The sequence below is a fragment of the Diuraphis noxia genome, unplaced genomic scaffold (assembly GCF_037042655.1).
Source record: "Diuraphis noxia isolate RWA-SAM2 unplaced genomic scaffold, SU_Dnox_SAM2 contig0001, whole genome shotgun sequence".
Classification (NCBI taxonomy): domain Eukaryota; kingdom Metazoa; phylum Arthropoda; class Insecta; order Hemiptera; family Aphididae; genus Diuraphis; species Diuraphis noxia.
Window position 1 is genome coordinate 3,074,738 of NW_028301711.1, and position 22,044 is coordinate 3,096,781.

Here is a 22,044-nt window from a genome sequence, read left to right on the forward strand (position 1 = left end):
TACGTGTTTTAGATGTAAAATAATGTGAACTTAACGTTAAAAATATAAAAAGTATGATTAGTTTAATAGAAATGACCTAAGACGATATTTAGCGGATTCATCACCTGTTTTTCAAAATTTTTTTACGACCTTTTATATTCACCCAAATGTATTGTAAAGAGGTGTTTTAGATGTAAAATTATGAGAACTTAACGTTAAAAATATAAAAAGTATGATTAGTTCAATACAAATGACTTTAAACGATATTTAGCGGATTTATCACCATTTTTTACCAAATTTTATCCCAAATTTTTTTTCTATTTTTTGTATTCACCCAAATGTATTGTAAATACGTGTTTTAGATGTAAAATAATGTGAACTTAACGTTAAAAATATAAAAAGTATGATTAGTTTAGTAGAAATGACCTAAGACGATATTTAGCGGATTCATCACCTGTTTTTCAAAATTTTTTTACGACCTTTTATATTCTTCCAAATGTATTGTAAAGAGGTGTTTTAGATGTAAAAATATGTGAACTTAACGATAAAAATATAAAAAGTATGATTAGTTCAATACAAATGACTTTAAACGATATTTAGCGGAATTATCACCATTTTTTACCAAATTTTTTCCCAAATTTTTTTTCTATTTTTTGTATTCACCCACATGTATTGTAAATACGTGTTTTAGATGTAAAATAATGTGAACTTAACGTGAAAAATATAAAAAGTATGATTAGTTTAATAGAAATGACTTATGACGATATTTAGCGGAATCATCACCTGTCTTTCAAAATTTTTTTACGACCTTTTATATTCACCCAAATGTATTGTAAAGACGTGTTTTAGATGTATAATTATGTGAAATTAACGATAAAAATATAAAAAGTATGATTAGTTCAATACAAATGACTTTAAACGATATTTAGCGGAATTATCACCATTTTTTACCAAATTTTTTCCCAAATTTTTTTTCTATTTTTTGTATTCACCCAAATGTATTGTAAATACGTGTTTTAGATGTAGAATAATGTGAACTTAACGTTAAAAATATAAAAAGTATGATTAGTTTAATAGAAATGACTTAAGACGATATTTAGCGGATTCATCACCTGTTTTTCAAAATTTTTTTACGACCTTTTATATTCACCCAAATGTATTGTAAAGACGTGTTTTAGATGTATAATTATGTGAACTTAACGATAAAAATATAAAAAGTATGATTAGTTCAATACAAATGACTTTAAACGATATTTAGCGGAATTATCACCATTTTTTACCAAATTTTTTCCCAAATTTTTTTTCTATTTTTTGTATTCACCCAAATGTATTGTAAATACGTGTTTTAGATGTAAAATAATGTGAACTTAACGTTAAAAATATAAAATGTATGATTAGTTTAATAGAAATGACCTAAGACGATATTTAGCGGATTCATCACCTGTTTTTCAAAATTTTTTTACGACCTTTTATATTCACCCAAATGTATTGTAAAGAGGTGTTTTAGATGTAAAATTATGAGAACTTAACGTTAAAAATATAAAAAGTATGATTAGTTCAATACAAATGACTTTAAACGATATTTAGCGGATTTATCACCATTTTTTACCAAATTTTATCCCAAATTTTTTTTCTATTTTTTGTATTCACCCAAATGTATTGTAAATACGTGATTTAGATGTAAAATAATGTGAACTTAACGTTAAAAATATAAAAAGTATGATTAGTTTAATAGAAATGACCTAAGACGATATTTAGCGGATTCATCACCTGTTTTTCAAAATTTTTTTACGACCTTTTATATTCACCCAAATGTATTGTAAAGACGTGTTTTAGATGTATAATTATGTGAACTTAACGATAAAAATATAAAAAGTATGATTAGTTCAATACAAATGTCTTTAAACGATATTTAGCGGAATTATCACCATTTTTTACCAAATTTTTTCCCAAATTTTTTTTCTATTTTTTTTATTCACCCAAATGTATTATAATTACGTGTTTTAGATGTAAAATTATCTGATCTTAACGTAAAAAATATAAAAAGTATGATTAGTTTAATAGAAATGACTTAAGACGATATTTAGCGGATTCATCACCTGTTTTTCAAAATTTTTTTACGACCTTTTATATTCACCCAAATGTATTGTAAAGACGTGTTTTAGATGTTAAATTATGTGAACTTAACGATAAAAATATAAAAAGTATGATTAGTTCAATACAAATGACTTTAAACGATATTTAGCGGAATTATCACCATTTTTTACCAAATTTTTTTTCTATTTTTTGTATTCACCCAAATGTATTGTAAATACGTGTTTTAGATGTAAAATAATGTGAACTTAACGTTAAAAATACAAAAAGTATGATTAGTTTAATAGAAATGACCTAAGCCGATATTTAGCGGATTCATCACCTGTTTTTCAAAATTTTTTTACGACCTTTTATATTCACCCAAATGTATTGTAAAGAGGTGTTTTAGATGTAAAATTATGAGAACTTAACGATAAAAATATAAAAAGTATGATTAGTTCAATACAAATGACTTTAAACGACACTTTGCGGAGTTATCACCATTTTTTACCAATTTTTTTCCCAAATTTTTTTTCTATTTTTTGTTTTCACCCAAATGTATTGTAAATACGTGTTTTAGATGTAGAATAATGTGAACTTAACGTTAAAAATATAAAAAGTATGATTAGTTTAATAGAAATGACTTAAGACGATATTTAGCGGAATCATCACCTGTTTTTCAAAATTTTTTTACGACCTTTTATATTCACCCAAATGTATTGTAAAGACGTGTTTTAGATGTAAAATTATCTGAACATAACGTTAAAAATATAAAAAGTATGATTAGTTTAATAGAAATGAATTAAGACGATATTTAGCGGATTCATCACCTGTTTTTCAAAATTTTTTTACGACCTTTTATATTCACCCAAATGTATTGTAAAGACGTGTTTTAGATGTATAATTATGTGAACTTAACGATAAAAATATAAAAAGTATGATTAGTTCAATACAAATGACTTTAAACGATATTTAGCGGAATTATCACCATTTTTTACCAAATTTTTTCCCAAATTTTTTTTCTATTTTTTGTATTCACCCAAATGTATTGTAAATACGTGTTTTAGATGTAGAATAATGTGAACTTAACGTTAAAAATATAAAAAGTATGATTAGTTTAATAGAAATGACTTAAGACGATATTTAGCGGATTCATCACCTGTTTTTCAAAATTTTTTTACGACCTTTTATATTCACCCAAATGTATTGTAAAGACGTGTTTTAGATGTATAATTATGTGAACTTAACGATAAAAATATAAAAAGTATGATTAGTTCAATACAAATGACTTTAAACGATATTTAGCGGAATTATCACCATTTTTTACCAAATTTTTTCCCAAATTTTTTTTCTATTTTTTGTATTCACCCAAATGTATTGTAAATACGTGTTTTAGATGTAGAATAATGTGAACTTAACGTTAAAAATATAAAATGTATGATTGGTTTAATAGAAATGACTTAAGACGATATTTAGCGGATTCATCACCTGTTTTTCAAAATTTTTTTACGACATTTTATATTCACCCAAATGTATTGTAAAGACGTGTTTTAGATGTAAAATTATGTTAACTTAACGATAAAAATATAAAAAGTATGATTAGTTCAATAAAAATGACTTTAAACGATATTTAGCGGAATTATCACCATTTTTTACCAAATTTTTTCCCCGATTTTTTTTCTATTTTTTGTATTCAACCAAATGTATTGTAAATACGTGTTTTAGATGTAAAATTATCTGATCTTAACGTTAAAAATATAAAAAGTATGATTAGTTTAATAGAAATGACTTAAGACGATATTTAGCGGATTCATCACCTGTTTTTCAAAATTTTTTTACGACCTTTTATATTCACCCAAATGTATTGTAAAGAGGTGTTTTAGATGTAAAATTATGAGAACTTAACGATAAAAATATAAAAAGTATGATTAGTTCAATAAAAATGACTTTAAACGATATTTAGCGGAATTATCACCATTTTTTACCAAATTTTTTCCCCGATTTTTTTTCTATTTTTTGTATTCACCCAAATGTATTGTAAATACGTGTTTTAGATGTAAAATAATGTGAACTTAACGTTAAAAATATAAAAAGTATGATTAGTTTAATAGAAATGACCTAAGACGATATTTAGCGGATTCATCACCTGTTTTTCAAAATTTTTTTACGACCTTTTATATTCACCCAAATGTATTGTAAAGAGGTGTTTTAGATGTAAAATTATGAGAACTTAACGTTAAAAATATAAAAAGTATGATTAGTTCAATACAAATGACTTTAAACGATATTTAGCGGATTTATCACCATTTTTTACCAAATTTTATCCCAAATTTTTTTTCTATTTTTTGTATTCACCCAAATGTATTGTAAATACGTGTTTTAGATGTAAAATAATGTGAACTTAACGTTAAAAATATAAAAAGTATGATTAGTTTAGTAGAAATGACCTAAGACGATATTTAGCGGATTCATCACCTGTTTTTCAAAATTTTTTTACGACCTTTTATATTCTTCCAAATGTATTGTAAAGAGGTGTTTTAGATGTAAAAATATGTGAACTTAACGATAAAAATATAAAAAGTATGATTAGTTCAATACAAATGACTTTAAACGATATTTAGCGGAATTATCACCATTTTTTACCAAATTTTTTCCCAAATTTTTTTTCTATTTTTTGTATTCACCCACATGTATTGTAAATACGTGTTTTAGATGTAAAATAATGTGAACTTAACGTGAAAAATATAAAAAGTATGATTAGTTTAATAGAAATGACTTATGACGATATTTAGCGGAATCATCACCTGTCTTTCAAAATTTTTTTACGACCTTTTATATTCACCCAAATGTATTGTAAAGACGTGTTTTAGATGTATAATTATGTGAACTTAACGATAAAAATATAAAAAGTATGATTAGTTCAATACAAATGTCTTTAAACGATATTTAGCGGAATTATCACCATTTTTTACCAAATTTTTTCCCAAATTTTTTTTCTATTTTTTTTATTCACCCAAATGTATTATAATTACGTGTTTTAGATGTAAAATTATCTGATCTTAACGTTAAAAATATAAAAAGTATGATTAGTTTAATAGAAATGACTTAAGACGATATTTAGCGGATTCATCACCTGTTTTTCAAAATTTTTTTACGACCTTTTATATTCACCCAAATGTATTGTAAAGACGTGTTTTAGATGTTAAATTATGTGAACTTAACGATAAAAATATAAAAAGTATGATTAGTTCAATACAAATGACTTTAAACGACACTTTGCGGAGTTATCACCATTTTTTACCAATTTTTTTCCCAAATTTTTTTTCTATTTTTTGTTTTCACCCAAATGTATTGTAAATACGTGTTTTAGATGTAGAATAATGTGAACTTAACGTTAAAAATATAAAAAGTATGATTAGTTTAATAGAAATGACTTAAGACGATATTTAGCGGAATCATCACCTGTTTTTCAAAATTTTTTTACGACCTTTTATATTCACCCAAATGTATTGTAAAGACGTGTTTTAGATGTAAAATTATCTGAACATAACGTTAAAAATATAAAAAGTATGATTAGTTTAATAGAAATGACTTATGACGATATTTAGCGGAATCATCACCTGTCTTTCAAAATTTTTTTACGACCTTTTATATTCACCCAAATGTATTGTAAAGACGTGTTTTAGATGTATAATTATGTGAATTTAACGATAAAAATATAAAAAGTATGATTAGTTCAATACAAATGTCTTTAAACGATATTTAGCGGAATTATCACCATTTTTTACCAAATTTTTTCCCAAATTTTTTTTCTATTTTTTTTATTCACCCAAATGTATTATAAATACGTGTTTTAGATGTAAAATTATCTGATCTTAACGTTAAAAATATAAAAAGTATGATTAGTTTAATAGAAATGAATTAAGACGATATTTAGCGGATTCATCACCTGTTTTTCAAAATTTTTTTACGACCTTTTATATTCACCCAAATGTATTGTAAAGACGTGTTTTAGATGTATAATTATGTGAACTTAACGATAAAAATATAAAAAGTATGATTAGTTCAATACAAATGACTTTAAACGATATTTAGCGGAATTATCACCATTTTTTACCAAATTTTTTCCCAAATTTTTTTTCTATTTTTTGTATTCACCCAAATGTATTGTAAATACGTGTTTTAGATGTAGAATAATGTGAACTTAACGTTAAAAATATAAAAAGTATGATTAGTTTAATAGAAATGACTTAAGACGATATTTAGCGGATTCATCACCTGTTTTTCAAAATTTTTTTACGACCTTTTATATTCACCCAAATGTATTGTAAAGACGTGTTTTAGATGTATAATTATGTGAACTTAACGATAAAAATATAAAAAGTATGATTAGTTCAATACAAATGACTTTAAACGATATTTAGCGGAATTATCACCATTTTTTACCAAATTTTTTCCCAAATTTTTTTTCTATTTTTTGTATTCACCCAAATGTATTGTAAATACGTGTTTTAGATGTAGAATAATGTGAACTTAACGTTAAAAATATAAAATGTATGATTGGTTTAATAGAAATGACTTAAGACGATATTTAGCGGATTCATCACCTGTTTTTCAAAATTTTTTTACGACATTTTATATTCACCCAAATGTATTGTAAAGACGTGTTTTAGATGTAAAATTATGTTAACTTAACGATAAAAATATAAAAAGTATGATTAGTTCAATAAAAATGACTTTAAACGATATTTAGCGGAATTATCACCATTTTTTACCAAATTTTTTCCCCGATTTTTTTTCTATTTTTTGTATTCAACCAAATGTATTGTAAATACGTGTTTTAGATGTAAAATTATCTGATCTTAACGTTAAAAATATAAAAAGTATGATTAGTTTAATAGAAATGACTTAAGACGATATTTAGCGGATTCATCACCTGTTTTTCAAAATTTTTTTACGACCTTTTATATTCACCCAAATGTATTGTAAAGAGGTGTTTTAGATGTAAAATTATGAGAACTTAACGATAAAAATATAAAAAGTATGATTAGTTCAATAAAAATGACTTTAAACGATATTTAGCGGAATTATCACCATTTTTTACCAAATTTTTTCCCCGATTTTTTTTCTATTTTTTGTATTCACCCAAATGTATTGTAAATACGTGTTTTAGATGTAAAATAATGTGAACTTAACGTTAAAAATATAAAAAGTATGATTAGTTTAATAGAAATGACCTAAGACGATATTTAGCGGATTCATCACCTGTTTTTCAAAATTTTTTTACGACCTTTTATATTCACCCAAATGTATTGTAAAGAGGTGTTTTAGATGTAAAATTATGAGAACTTAACGTTAAAAATATAAAAAGTATGATTAGTTCAATACAAATGACTTTAAACGATATTTAGCGGATTTATCACCATTTTTTACCAAATTTTATCCCAAATTTTTTTTCTATTTTTTGTATTCACCCAAATGTATTGTAAATACGTGTTTTAGATGTAAAATAATGTGAACTTAACGTTAAAAATATAAAAAGTATGATTAGTTTAATAGAAATGACCTAAGACGATATTTAGCGGATTCATCACCTGTTTTTCAAAATTTTTTTACGACCTTTTATATTCTTCCAAATGTATTGTAAAGAGGTGTTTTAGATGTAAAAATATGTGAACTTAACGATAAAAATATAAAAAGTATGATTAGTTCAATACAAATGACTTTAAACGATATTTAGCGGAATTATCACCATTTTTTACCAAATTTTTTCCCAAATTTTTTTTCTATTTTTTGTATTCACCCACATGTATTGTAAATACGTGTTTTAGATGTAAAATAATGTGAACTTAACGTGAAAAATATAAAAAGTATGATTAGTTTAATAGAAATGACTTATGACGATATTTAGCGGAATCATCACCTGTCTTTCAAAATTTTTTTACGACCTTTTATATTCACCCAAATGTATTGTAAAGACGTGTTTTAGATGTATAATTATGTGAACTTAACGATAAAAATATAAAAAGTATGATTAGTTCAATACAAATGACTTTAAACGATATTTAGCGGATTTATCACCATTTTTTACCAAATTTTATCCCAAATTTTTTTTCTATTTTTTGTATTCACCCAAATGTATTGTAAATACGTGTTTTAGATGTAAAATAATGTGAACTTAACGTTAAAAATATAAAAAGTATGATTAGTTTAATAGAAATGACCTAAGACGATATTTAGCGGATTCATCACCTGTTTTTCAAAATTTTTTTACGACCTTTTATATTCTTCCAAATGTATTGTAAATACGTGTTTTAGATGTAAAATAATGTGAACTTAACGTTAAAAATATAAAAAGTATGATTAGTTCAATAAAAATGACTTTAAACGATATTTAGCGGAATTATCACCATTTTTTACCAAATTTTTTCCCTGATTTTTTTTCTATTTTTTGTATTCACCCAAATGTATTGTAAATACGTGTTTTAGATGTAAAATAATGTGATCTTAACGTTAAAAATATAAAAAGTATGATTAGTTTAATAGAAATGACTTATGACGATATTTAGCGGAATCATCACCTGTTTTTCAAAAATTTTTTACGACGTTTTATATTCACCCAAATGTATTGTAAAGACGTGTGTTAGATGTAAAATTATGTTAACTTAACGATAAAAATATAAAAAGTATGATTAGTTCAATACAAATGACTTTAAACGATATTTAGCGGAATTATCACCATTTTTTACCAATTTTTTTCCCAAATTTTTTTTCTATTTTTTGTTTTCACCCAAATGTATTGTAAATACGAGTTTTAGATGTAAAATAATATGAACTTAACGTTAAAAATATAAAAAGTATGATTAGTTCAATACAAATGACTTTAAACGATATTTAGCGGATTTATCACCATTTTTTACCAAATTTTATCCCAAATTTTTTTTCTATTTTTTGTATTCACCCAAATGTATTGTAAATACGTGTTTTAGATGTAAAATAATGTGAACTTAACGTTAAAAATATAAAAAGTATGATTAGTTTAATAGAAATGACCTAAGACGATATTTAGCGGATTCATCACCTGTTTTTCAAAATTTTTTTACGACCTTTTATATTCTTCCAAATGTATTGTAAAGAGGTGTTTTAGATGTAAAAATATGTGAACTTAACGATAAAAATATAAAAAGTATGATTAGTTCAATACAAATGTCTTTAAACGATATTTAGCGGAATTATCACCATTTTTTACCAAATTTTTTCCCAAATTTTTTTTCTATTTTTTTTATTCACCCAAATGTATTGTAAATACGTGTTTTAGATGTGAAATAATGTGTTCTTAACGTTAAAAATATAAAAAGTATGATTAGTTTAATAGAAATGACTTAAGACGATATTTAGCGGATTCATCACCTGTTTTTCAAAATTTTTTTACGACAATTTATATTCACCCAAATGTATTGTAAAGACGTGTTTTAGATGTAAAATTATGTGAACTTAACGATAAAAATATAAAAAGTATGATTAGTTCAATACAAATGACTTTAAACGATATTTAGCGGATTTATCACCATTTTTTACCAAATTTTATCCCAAATTTTTTTTCTATTTTTTGTATTCACCCAAATGTATTGTAAATACGTGTTTTAGATGTAAAATAATGTGAACTTAACGTTAAAAATATAAAAAGTATGATTAGTTTAATAGAAATGACCTAAGACGATATTTAGCGGATTCATCACCTGTTTTTCAAAATTTTTTTACGACCTTTTATATTCTTCCAAATGTATTGTAAAGAGGTGTTTTAGATGTAAAAATATGTGAACTTAACGATAAAAATATAAAAAGTATGATTAGTTCAATACAAATGACTTTAAACGATATTTAGCGGAATTATCACCATTTTTTACCAAATTTTTTCCCAAATTTTTTTTCTATTTTTTGTATTCACCCACATGTATTGTAAATACGTGTTTTAGATGTAAAATAATGTGAACTTAACGTGAAAAATATAAAAAGTATGATTAGTTTAATAGAAATGACTTATGACGATATTTAGCGGAATCATCACCTGTCTTTCAAAATTTTTTTACGACCTTTTATATTCACCCAAATGTATTGTAAAGACGTGTTTTAGATGTATAATTATGTGAACTTAACGATAAAAATATAAAAAGTATGATTAGTTCAATACAAATGACTTTAAACGATATTTAGCGGATTTATCACCATTTTTTACCAAATTTTATCCCAAATTTTTTTTCTATTTTTTGTATTCACCCAAATGTATTGTAAATACGTGTTTTAGATGTAAAATAATGTGAACTTAACGTTAAAAATATAAAAAGTATGATTAGTTTAATAGAAATGACCTAAGACGATATTTAGCGGATTCATCACCTGTTTTTCAAAATTTTTTTACGACCTTTTATATTCTTCCAAATGTATTGTAAATACGTGTTTTAGATGTAAAATAATGTGAACTTAACGTTAAAAATATAAAAAGTATGATTAGTTCAATAAAAATGACTTTAAACGATATTTAGCGGAATTATCACCATTTTTTACCAAATTTTTTCCCTGATTTTTTTTCTATTTTTTGTATTCACCCAAATGTATTGTAAATACGTGTTTTAGATGTAAAATAATGTGATCTTAACGTTAAAAATATAAAAAGTATGATTAGTTTAATAGAAATGACTTATGACGATATTTAGCGGAATCATCACCTGTTTTTCAAAAATTTTTTACGACGTTTTATATTCACCCAAATGTATTGTAAAGACGTGTGTTAGATGTAAAATTATGTTAACTTAACGATAAAAATATAAAAAGTATGATTAGTTCAATACAAATGACTTTAAACGATATTTAGCGGAATTATCACCATTTTTTACCAATTTTTTTCCCAAATTTTTTTTCTATTTTTTGTTTTCACCCAAATGTATTGTAAATACGAGTTTTAGATGTAAAATAATATGAACTTAACGTTAAAAATATAAAAAGTATGATTAGTTCAATACAAATGACTTTAAACGATATTTAGCGGATTTATCACCATTTTTTACCAAATTTTATCCCAAATTTTTTTTCTATTTTTTGTATTCACCCAAATGTATTGTAAATACGTGTTTTAGATGTAAAATAATGTGAACTTAACGTTAAAAATATAAAAAGTATGATTAGTTTAATAGAAATGACCTAAGACGATATTTAGCGGATTCATCACCTGTTTTTCAAAATTTTTTTACGACCTTTTATATTCTTCCAAATGTATTGTAAAGAGGTGTTTTAGATGTAAAAATATGTGAACTTAACGATAAAAATATAAAAAGTATGATTAGTTCAATACAAATGTCTTTAAACGATATTTAGCGGAATTATCACCATTTTTTACCAAATTTTTTCCCAAATTTTTTTTCTATTTTTTTTATTCACCCAAATGTATTGTAAATACGTGTTTTAGATGTGAAATAATGTGTTCTTAACGTTAAAAATATAAAAAGTATGATTAGTTTAATAGAAATGACTTAAGACGATATTTAGCGGATTCATCACCTGTTTTTCAAAATTTTTTTACGACAATTTATATTCACCCAAATGTATTGTAAAGACGTGTTTTAGATGTAAAATTATGTGAACTTAACGATAAAAATATAAAAAGTATGATTAGTTCAATACAAATGACTTTAAACGATATTTAGCGGAATTATCACCATTTTTTACCAAATTTTTTCCCAAATTTTTTTTCTATTTTTTGTATTCACCCACATGTATTGTAAATACGTGTTTTAGATGTAAAATAATGTGAACTTAACGTGAAAAATATAAAAAGTATGATTAGTTTAATAGAAATGACTTAAGACGATATTTAGCGGATTCATCACCTGTTTTTCAAAATTTTTTTACGACCTTTTATATTCACCCAAATGTATTGTAAAGACGTGTTTTAGATGTTAAATTATGTGAACTTAACGATAAAAATATAAAAAGTATGATTAGTTCAATACAAATGACATTAAACGATATTTAGCGGAATTATCACCATTTTTTACCAAATTTTTTCCCAAATTTTTTTTCTATTTTTTGTATTCACCCAAATGTATTGTAAATACGTGTTTTAGATGTAAAATAATGTGAACTTAACGTTAAAAATACAAAAAGTATGATTAGTTTAATAGAAATGACCTAAGACGATATTTAGCGGATTCATCACCTGTTTTTCAAAATTTTTTTACGACCTTTTATATTCACCCAAATGCATTGTAAAGACGTGTTTTAGATGTATAATTATGTGAACTTAACGATAAAAATATAAAAAGTATGATTAGTTCAATACAAATGACTTTAAACGATATTTAGCGGAATTATCACCATTTTTTACCAAATTTTTTCCCAAATTTTTTTTCTATTTTTTGTATTCACCCAAATGTATTGTAAATACGTGTTTTAGATGTAGAATAATGTGAACTTAACGTTAAAAATATAAAATGTATGATTAGTTTAATAGAAATGACTTAAGACGATATTTAGCGGATTCATCACCTGTTTTTCAAAATTTTTTTACGACATTTTATATTCACCCAAATGTATTGTAAAGACGTGTTTTAGATGTAAAATTATGTTAACTTAACGATAAAAATATAAAAAGTATGATTAGTTCAATAAAAATGACTTTAAACGATATTTAGCGGAATTATCACCATTTTTTACCAAATTTTTTCCCCGATTTTTTTTCTATTTTTTGTATTCACCCAAATGTATTGTAAATACGTGTTTTAGATGTAAAATTATCTGATCTTAACGTTAAAAATATAAAAAGTATGATTAGTTTAATAGAAATGACTTAAGACGATATTTAGCGGATTCATCACCTGTTTTTCAAAATTTTTTTACGACCTTTTATATTCACCCAAATGTATTGTAAAGAGGTGTTTTAGATGTAAAATTATGAGAACTTAACGATAAAAATATAAAAAGTATGATTAGTTCAATACAAATGACTTTAAACGACACTTTGCGGAGTTATCACCATTTTTTACCAATTTTTTTCCCAAATTTTTTTTCTATTTTTGTTTTCACCCAAATGTATTGTAAATACGTGTTTTAGATGTAAAATAATGTGAACTTAACGTTAAAAATATAAAAAGTATGATTAGTTTAATAGAAATGACTTAAGACGATATTTAGCGGAATCATCACCTGTTTTTCAAAATTTTTTTACGACCTTTTATATTCACCCAAATGTATTGTAAAGAGGTGTTTTAGATGTAAAATTATGAGAACTTAACGATAAAAATATAAAAAGTATGATTAGTTCAATAAAAATGACTTTAAACGATATTTAGCGGAATTATCACCATTTTTTACCAAATTTTTTCCCCGATTTTTTTTCTATTTTTTGTATTCACCCAAATGTATTGTAAATACGTGTTTTAGATGTAAAATAATGTGATCTTAACGTTAAAAATATAAAAAGTATGATTAGTTTAATAGAAATGACTTATGACGATATTTAGCGGAATCATCACCTGTTTTTCAAAAATTTTTTACGACGTTTTATATTCACCCAAATGTATTGTAAAGACGTGTGTTAGATGTAAAATTATGTTAACTTAACGATAAAAATATAAAAAGTATGATTAGTTCAATACAAATGACTTTAAACGATATTTAGCGGAATTATCACCATTTTTTACCAATTTTTTTCCCAAATTTTTTTTCTATTTTTTGTTTTCACCCAAATGTATTGTAAATACGAGTTTTAGATGTAAAATAATATGAACTTAACGTTAAAAATATAAAAAGTATGATTAGTTCAATACAAATGACTTTAAACGATATTTAGCGGATTTATCACCATTTTTTACCAAATTTTATCCCAAATTTTTTTTCTATTTTTTGTATTCACCCAAATGTATTGTAAATACGTGTTTTAGATGTAAAATAATGTGAACTTAACGTTAAAAATATAAAAAGTATGATTAGTTTAATAGAAATGACTTATGACGATATTTAGCGGATTCATCACCTGTTTTTCAAAATTTTTTTACGACCTTTTATATTCTTCCAAATGTATTGTAAAGAGGTGTTTTAGATGTAAAAATATGTGAACTTAACAATAAAAATATAAAAAGTATGATTAGTTCAATACAAATGTCTTTAAACGATATTTAGCGGAATTATCACCATTTTTTACCAAATTTTTTCCCAAATTTTTTTTCTATTTTTTTTATTCACCCAAATGTATTGTAAATACGTGTTTTAGATGTGAAATAATGTGTTCTTAACGTTAAAAATATAAAAAGTATGATTAGTTTAATAGAAATGACTTAAGACGATATTTAGCGGATTGATCACCTGTTTTTCAAAATTTTTTTACGACGTTTTATATTCACCCAAATGTATTGTAAAGACGTGTTTTAGATGTAAAATTATGTGAACTTAACGATAAAAATATAAAAAGTATGATTAGTTCAATACAAATGACTTTAAACGATATTTAGCGGAATTATCACCATTTTTTACCAAATTTTTTCCCAAATTTTTTTTCTATTTTTTGTATTCACCCACATGTATTGTAAATACGTGTTTTAGATGTAAAATAATGTGAACTTAACGTGAAAAATATAAAAAGTATGATTAGTTTAATAGAAATGACTTTAAACGATATTTAGCGGAATTATCACCATTTTTTACCAATTTTTTTCCCAAATTTTTTTTCTATTTTTTGTTTTCACCCAAATGTATTGTAAATACGTGTTTTAGATGTAAAATAATTTGAACTTAACGTTAAAAATATAATAAGTATGATTAGTTTAATAGAAATGACTTAAGACGATATTTAGCGGAATCATCACCTGTTTTTCAAAATTTTTTTACGACCTTTTATATTCACCCAAATGTAATGTAAAGACGTGTTTTAGATGTAAAATTATCTGAACATAACGTTAAAAATATAAAAAGTATGATTAGTTTAATAGAAATGACTTATGACGATATTTAGCGGAATCATCACCTGTCTTTCAAAATTTTTTTACGACCTTTTATATTCACCCAAATGTATTGTAAAGACGTGTTTTAGATGTATAATTATGTGAACTTAACGATAAAAATATAAAAAGTATGATTAGTTCAATACAAATGTCTTTAAACGATATTTAGCGGAATTATCACCATTTTTTACCAAATTTTTTCCCAAATTTTTTTTCTATTTTTTTTATTCACCCAAATGTATTATAATTACGTGTTTTAGATGTAAAATTATCTGATCTTAACGTTAAAAATATAAAAAGTATGATTAGTTTAATAGAAATGACTTAAGACGATATTTAGCGGATTCATCACCTGTTTTTCAAAATTTTTTTACGACCTTTTATATTCACCCAAATGTATTGTAAAGACGTGTTTTAGATGTTAAATTATGTGAACTTAACGATAAAAATATAAAAAGTATGATTAGTTCAATACAAATGATTTTAAACGATATTTAGCGGAATTATCACCATTTTTTACCAAATTTTTTCCCAAATTTTTTTTCTATTTATTGTATTCACCCAAATGTATTGTAAATACGAGTTTTAGATGTAAAATATTGTGAACTTAACGTTAAAAATATGAAAAGTATGATTAGTTTAATAGAAATGACTTAAGACGATATTTAGCGGAATCATCACCTGTTTTTCAAAATTTTTTTACGACCTTTTATATTCACCCAAATGTATTGTAAAGACGTGTTTTAGATGTATAATTATGTGAACTTAACGATAAAAATATAAAAAGTATGATTAGTTCAATACAAATGTCTTTAAACGATATTTAGCGGAATTATCACCATTTTTTACCAAATTTTTTCCCAAATTTTTTTTCTATTTTTTGTATTCACCCAAATGTATTGTAAATACGTGTTTTAGATGTAAATAATGTGAACTTAACGTTAAAAATATAAAAAGTATGATTAGTTCAATACAAATGTCTTTAAACGATATTTAGCGGAATTATCACCATTTTTTACCAAATTTTTTCCCAAATTTTTTTTCTATTTTTTTTATTCACCCAAAAGTATTGTAAATACGAGTTTTAGATGTAAAATAATGTGATCTTAACGTTAAAAATATAAAAAGTATGATTAGTTTAATAGAAATGACTTATGACGATATTTAGCGGAATCATCACCTGTTTTTCAAAATTTTTTTACGACGTTTTATATTCACCCAAATGTATTGTAAAGACGTGTTTTAGATGTAAAATTATGTGAACTTAACGATAAAAATATAAAAAGTATGATTAGTTCAATACAAATGACTTTAAACGATATTTAGCGGAATTATCACCATTTTTTACCAAATTTTTTCCCAAATTTTTTTTCTATTTTTTGTATTCACCCACATGTATTGTAAATACGTGTTTTAGATGTAAAATAATGTGAACTTAACGTGAAAAATATAAAAAGTATGATTAGTTTAATAGAAATGACTTAAGACGATATTTAGCGGAATCATCACCTGTTTTTCAAAATTTTTTTACGACCTTTTATATTCACCCAAATGTATTGTAAAGAGGTGTTTTAGATGTAAAATTATGAGAACTTAACGATAAAAATATAAAAAGTATGATTAGTTCAATACAAATGACTTTAAACGACACTTTGCGGAGTTATCACCATTTTTTACCAATTTTTTTCCCAAATTTTTTTTCTATTTTTTGTTTTCACCCAAATGTATTGTAAATACGTGTTTTAGATGTAAAATAATGTGAACTTAACGTTAAAAATATAAAAAGTATGATTAGTTTAATAGAAATGACTTAAGACGATATTTAGCGGAATCATCACCTGTTTTTCAAAATTTTTTTACGACCTTTTATATTCACCCAAATGTATTGTAAAGACGTGTTTTAGATGTAAAATTATCTGAACATAACGTTAAAAATATAAAAAGTATGATTAGTTTAATAGAAATGACTTATGACGATATTTAGCGGAATCATCACCTGTCTTTCAAAATTTTTTTACGACCTTTTATATTCACCCAAATGTATTGTAAAGACGTGTTTTAGATGTATAATTATGTGAACTTAACGATAAAAATATAAAAAGTATGATTAGTTTAATAGAAATGACTTATGACGATATTTAGCGGAATCATCACCTGTCTTTCAAAATTTTTTTACGACCTTTTATATTAACCCAAATGTATTGTAAAGACGTGTTTTAGATGTATAATTATGTGAACTTAACGATAAAAATATAAAAAGTATGATTAGTTCAATACAAATGTCTTTAAACGATATTTAGCGGAATTATCACCATTTTTTACCAAATTTTTTCCCAAATTTTTTTTCTATTTTTTTTATTCACCCACATGTATTATAATTACGTGTTTTAGATGTAAAATTATCTGATCTTAACGTTAAAAATATAAAAAGTATGATTAGTTTAATAGAAATGACTTAAGACGATATTTAGCGGATTCATCACCTGTTTTTCAAAATTTTTTTACGACCTTTTATATTCACCCAAATGTATTGTAAAGACGTGTTTTAGATGTTAAATTATGTGAACTTAATGATAAAAATATAAAAAGTATGATTAGTTCAATACAAATGATTTTAAACGATATTTAGCGGAATTATCACCATTTTTTACCAAATTTTTTCCCAAATTTTTTTTCTATTTTTTGTATTCACCCAAATGTATTGTAAATACGTGTTTTAGATGTAAAATAATGTGAACTTAACGTTAAAAATATAAAAAGTATGATTAGTTTAATAGAAATGACCTAAGACGATATTTAGCGGATTCATCACCTGTTTTTCAAAATTTTTTTACGACCTTTTATATTCTTCCAAATGTATTGTAAAGAGGTGTTTTAGATGTAAAAATATGTGAACTTAACGATAAAAATATAAAAAGTATGATTAGTTCAATACAAATGTCTTTAAACGATATTTAGCGGAATTATCACCATTTTTTACCAAATTTTTTCCCAAATTTTTTTTCTATTTTTTTTATTCACCCAAATGTATTGTAAATACGTGTTTTAGATGTGAAATAATGTGTTCTTAACGTTAAAAATATAAAAAGTATGATTAGTTTAATAGAAATGACTTAAGACGATATTTAGCGGATTCATCACCTGTTTTTCAAAATTTTTTTACGACAATTTATATTCACCCAAATGTATTGTAAAGACGTGTTTTAGATGTAAAATTATGTGAACTTAACGATAAAAATATAAAAAGTATGATTAGTTCAATACAAATGACTTTAAATGACACTTTGCGGAGTTATCACCATTTTTTACCAATTTTTTTCCCAAATTTTTTTTCTATTTTTTGTTTTCACCCAAATGTATTGTAAATACGTGTTTTAGATGTGAAATAATGTGTTCTTAACGTTAAAAATATAAAAAGTATGATTAGTTTAATAGAAATGACTTAAGACGATATTTAGCGGAATCATCACCTGTTTTTCAAAATTTTTTTACGACCTTTTATATTCACCCAAATGTATTGTAAAGACGTGTTTTAGATGTAAAATTATCTGAACATAACGTTAAAAATATAAAAAGTATGATTAGTTTAATAGAAATGACTTATGACGATATTTAGCGGAATCATCACCTGTCTTTCAAAATTTTTTTACGACCTTTTATATTCACCCAAATGTATTGTAAAGACGTGTTTTAGATGTATAATTATGTGAACTTAACGATAAAAATATAAAAAGTATGATTAGTTCAATACAAATGTCTTTAAACGATATTTAGCGGAATTATCACCATTTTTTACCAAATTTTTTCCCAAATTTTTTTTCTATTTTTTTTATTCACCCAAATGTATTATAATTACGTGTTTTAGATGTAAAATTATCTGATCTTAACGTTAAAAATATAAAAAGTATGATTAGTTTAATAGAAATGACTTAAGACGATATTTAGCGGATTCATCACCTGTTTTTCAAAATTTTTTTACGACCTTTTATATTCACCCAAATGTATTGTAAAGACGTGTTTTAGATGTTAAATTATGTGAACTTAACGATAAAAATATAAAAAGTATGATTAGTTCAATACAAATGATTTTAAACGATATTTAGCGGAATTATCACCATTTTTTACCAAATTTTTTCCCAAATTTTTTTTCTATTTTTTGTATTCACCCAAATGTATTGTAAATACGTGTTTTAGATGTAAAATAATGTGAACTTAATGTTAAAAATATAAAAAGTATGATTAGTTTAATAGAAATGACCTAAGACGATATTTAGCGGATTCATCACCTGTTTTTCAAAATTTTTTTACGACCTTTTATATTCTTCCAAATGTATTGTAAAGAGGTGTTTTAGATGTAAAAATATGTGAACTTAACGATAAAAATATAAAAAGTATGATTAGTTCAATACAAATGTCTTTAAACGATATTTAGCGGAATTATCACCATTTTTTACCAAATTTTTTCCCAAATTTTTTTTCTATTTTTTTTATTCACCCAAATGTATTGTAAATACGTGTTTTAGATGTAAAATAATGTGTTCTTAACGTTAAAAATATAAAAAGTATGATTAGTTTAATAGAAATGACTTAAGACGATATTTAGCGGATTCATCACCTGTTTTTCAAAATTTTTTTACGACAATTTATATTCACCCAAATGTATTGTAAAGACGTGTTTTAGATGTAAAATTATGTGAACTTAACGATAAAAATATAAAAAGTATGATTAGTTCAATACAAATGACTTTAAACGACACTTTGCGGAGTTATCACCATTTTTTACCAATTTTTTTCCCAAATTTTTTTTCTATTTTTTGTTTTCACCCAAATGTATTGTAAATACGTGTTTTAGATGTAAAATAATGTGAACTTAACGTTAAAAATATAAAAATTATGATTAGTTTAATAGAAATGACTTAAGACGATATTTAGCGGAATCATCACCTGTTTTTCAAAATTTTTTTACGACCTTTTATATTCACCCAAATGTATTGTAAAGACGTGTTTTAGATGTAAAATTATCTGAACATAACGTTAAAAATATAAAAAGTATGATTAGTTTAATAGAAATGACTTATGACGATATTTAGCGGAATCATCACCTGTCTTTCAAAATTTTTTTACGACCTTTTATATTCACCCAAATGTATTGTAAAGACGTGTTTTAGATGTATAATTATGTGAACTTAACGATAAAAATATAAAAAGTATGATTAGTTCAATACAAATGTCTTTAAACGATATTTAGCGGAATTATCACCATTTTTTACCAAATTTTTTCCCAAATTTTTTTTCTATTTTTTTTATTCACCCAAATGTATTATAATTACGTGTTTTAGATGTAAAATTATCTGATCTTAACGTTAAAAATATAAAAAGTATGATTAGTTTAATAGAAATGACTTAAGACGATATTTAGCGGATTCATCACCTGTTTTTCAAAATTTTTTTACGACCTTTTATATTCACCCAAATGTATTGTAAAGACGTGTTTTAGATGTTAAATTATGTGAACTTAACGATAAAAATATAAAAAGTATGATTAGTTCAATACAAATGATTTTAAACGATATTTAGCGGAATTATCACCATTTTTTACCAAATTTTTTCCCAAATTTTTTTTCTATTTTTTGTATTCACCCAAATGTATTGTAAATACGTGTTTTAGATGTAAAATAATGTGAACTTAACGTTAAAAATATAAAAAGTATGATTAGTTTAATAGAAATGACCTAAGACGATATTTAGCGGATTCATCACCTGTTTTTCAAAATTTTTTTACGACCTTTTATATTCTTCCAAATGTATTGTAAAGAGGTGTTTTAGATGTAAAAATATGTGAACTTAACGATAAAAATATAAAAAGTATGATTAGTTCAATACAAATGTCTTTAAACGATATTTAGCGGAATTATCACCATTTTTTACCAAATTTTTTCCCAAATTTTTTTTCTATTTTTTTTATTCACCCAAATGTATTGTAAATACGTGTTTTAGATGTGAAATAATGTGTTCTTAACGTTAAAAATATAAAAAGTATGATTAGTTTAATAGAAATGACTTAAGACGATATTTAGCGGATTCATCACCTGTTTTTCAAAATTTTTTTACGACAATTTATATTCACCCAAATGTATTGTAAAGACGTGTTTTAGATGTAAAATTATGTGAACTTAACGATAAAAATATAAAAAGTATGATTAGTTCAATACAAATGACTTTAAATGACACTTTGCGGAGTTATCACCATTTTTTACCAATTTTTTTCCCAAATTTTTTTTCTATTTTTTGTTTTCACCCAAATGTATTGTAAATACGTGTTTTAGATGTGAAATAATGTGTTCTTAACGTTAAAAATATAAAAAGTATGATTAGTTTAATAGAAATGACTTAAGACGATATTTAGCGGAATCATCACCTGTTTTTCAAAATTTTTTTACGACCTTTTATATTCACCCAAATGTATTGTAAAGACGTGTTTTAGATGTAAAATTATCTGAACATAACGTTAAAAATATAAAAAGTATGATTAGTTTAATAGAAATGACTTATGACGATATTTAGCGGAATCATCACCTGTCTTTCAAAATTTTTTTACGACCTTTTATATTCACCCAAATGTATTGTAAAGACGTGTTTTAGATGTATAATTATGTGAACTTAACGATAAAAATATAAAAAGTATGATTAGTTCAATACAAATGTCTTTAAACGATATTTAGCGGAATTATCACCATTTTTTACCAAATTTTTTCCCAAATTTTTTTTCTATTTTTTTTATTCACCCAAATGTATTATAATTACGTGTTTTAGATGTAAAATTATCTGATCTTAACGTTAAAAATATAAAAAGTATGATTAGTTTAATAGAAATGACTTAAGACGATATTTAGCGGATTCATCACCTGTTTTTCAAAATTTTTTTACGACCTTTTATATTCACCCAAATGTATTGTAAAGACGTGTTTTAGATGTTAAATTATGTGAACTTAACGATAAA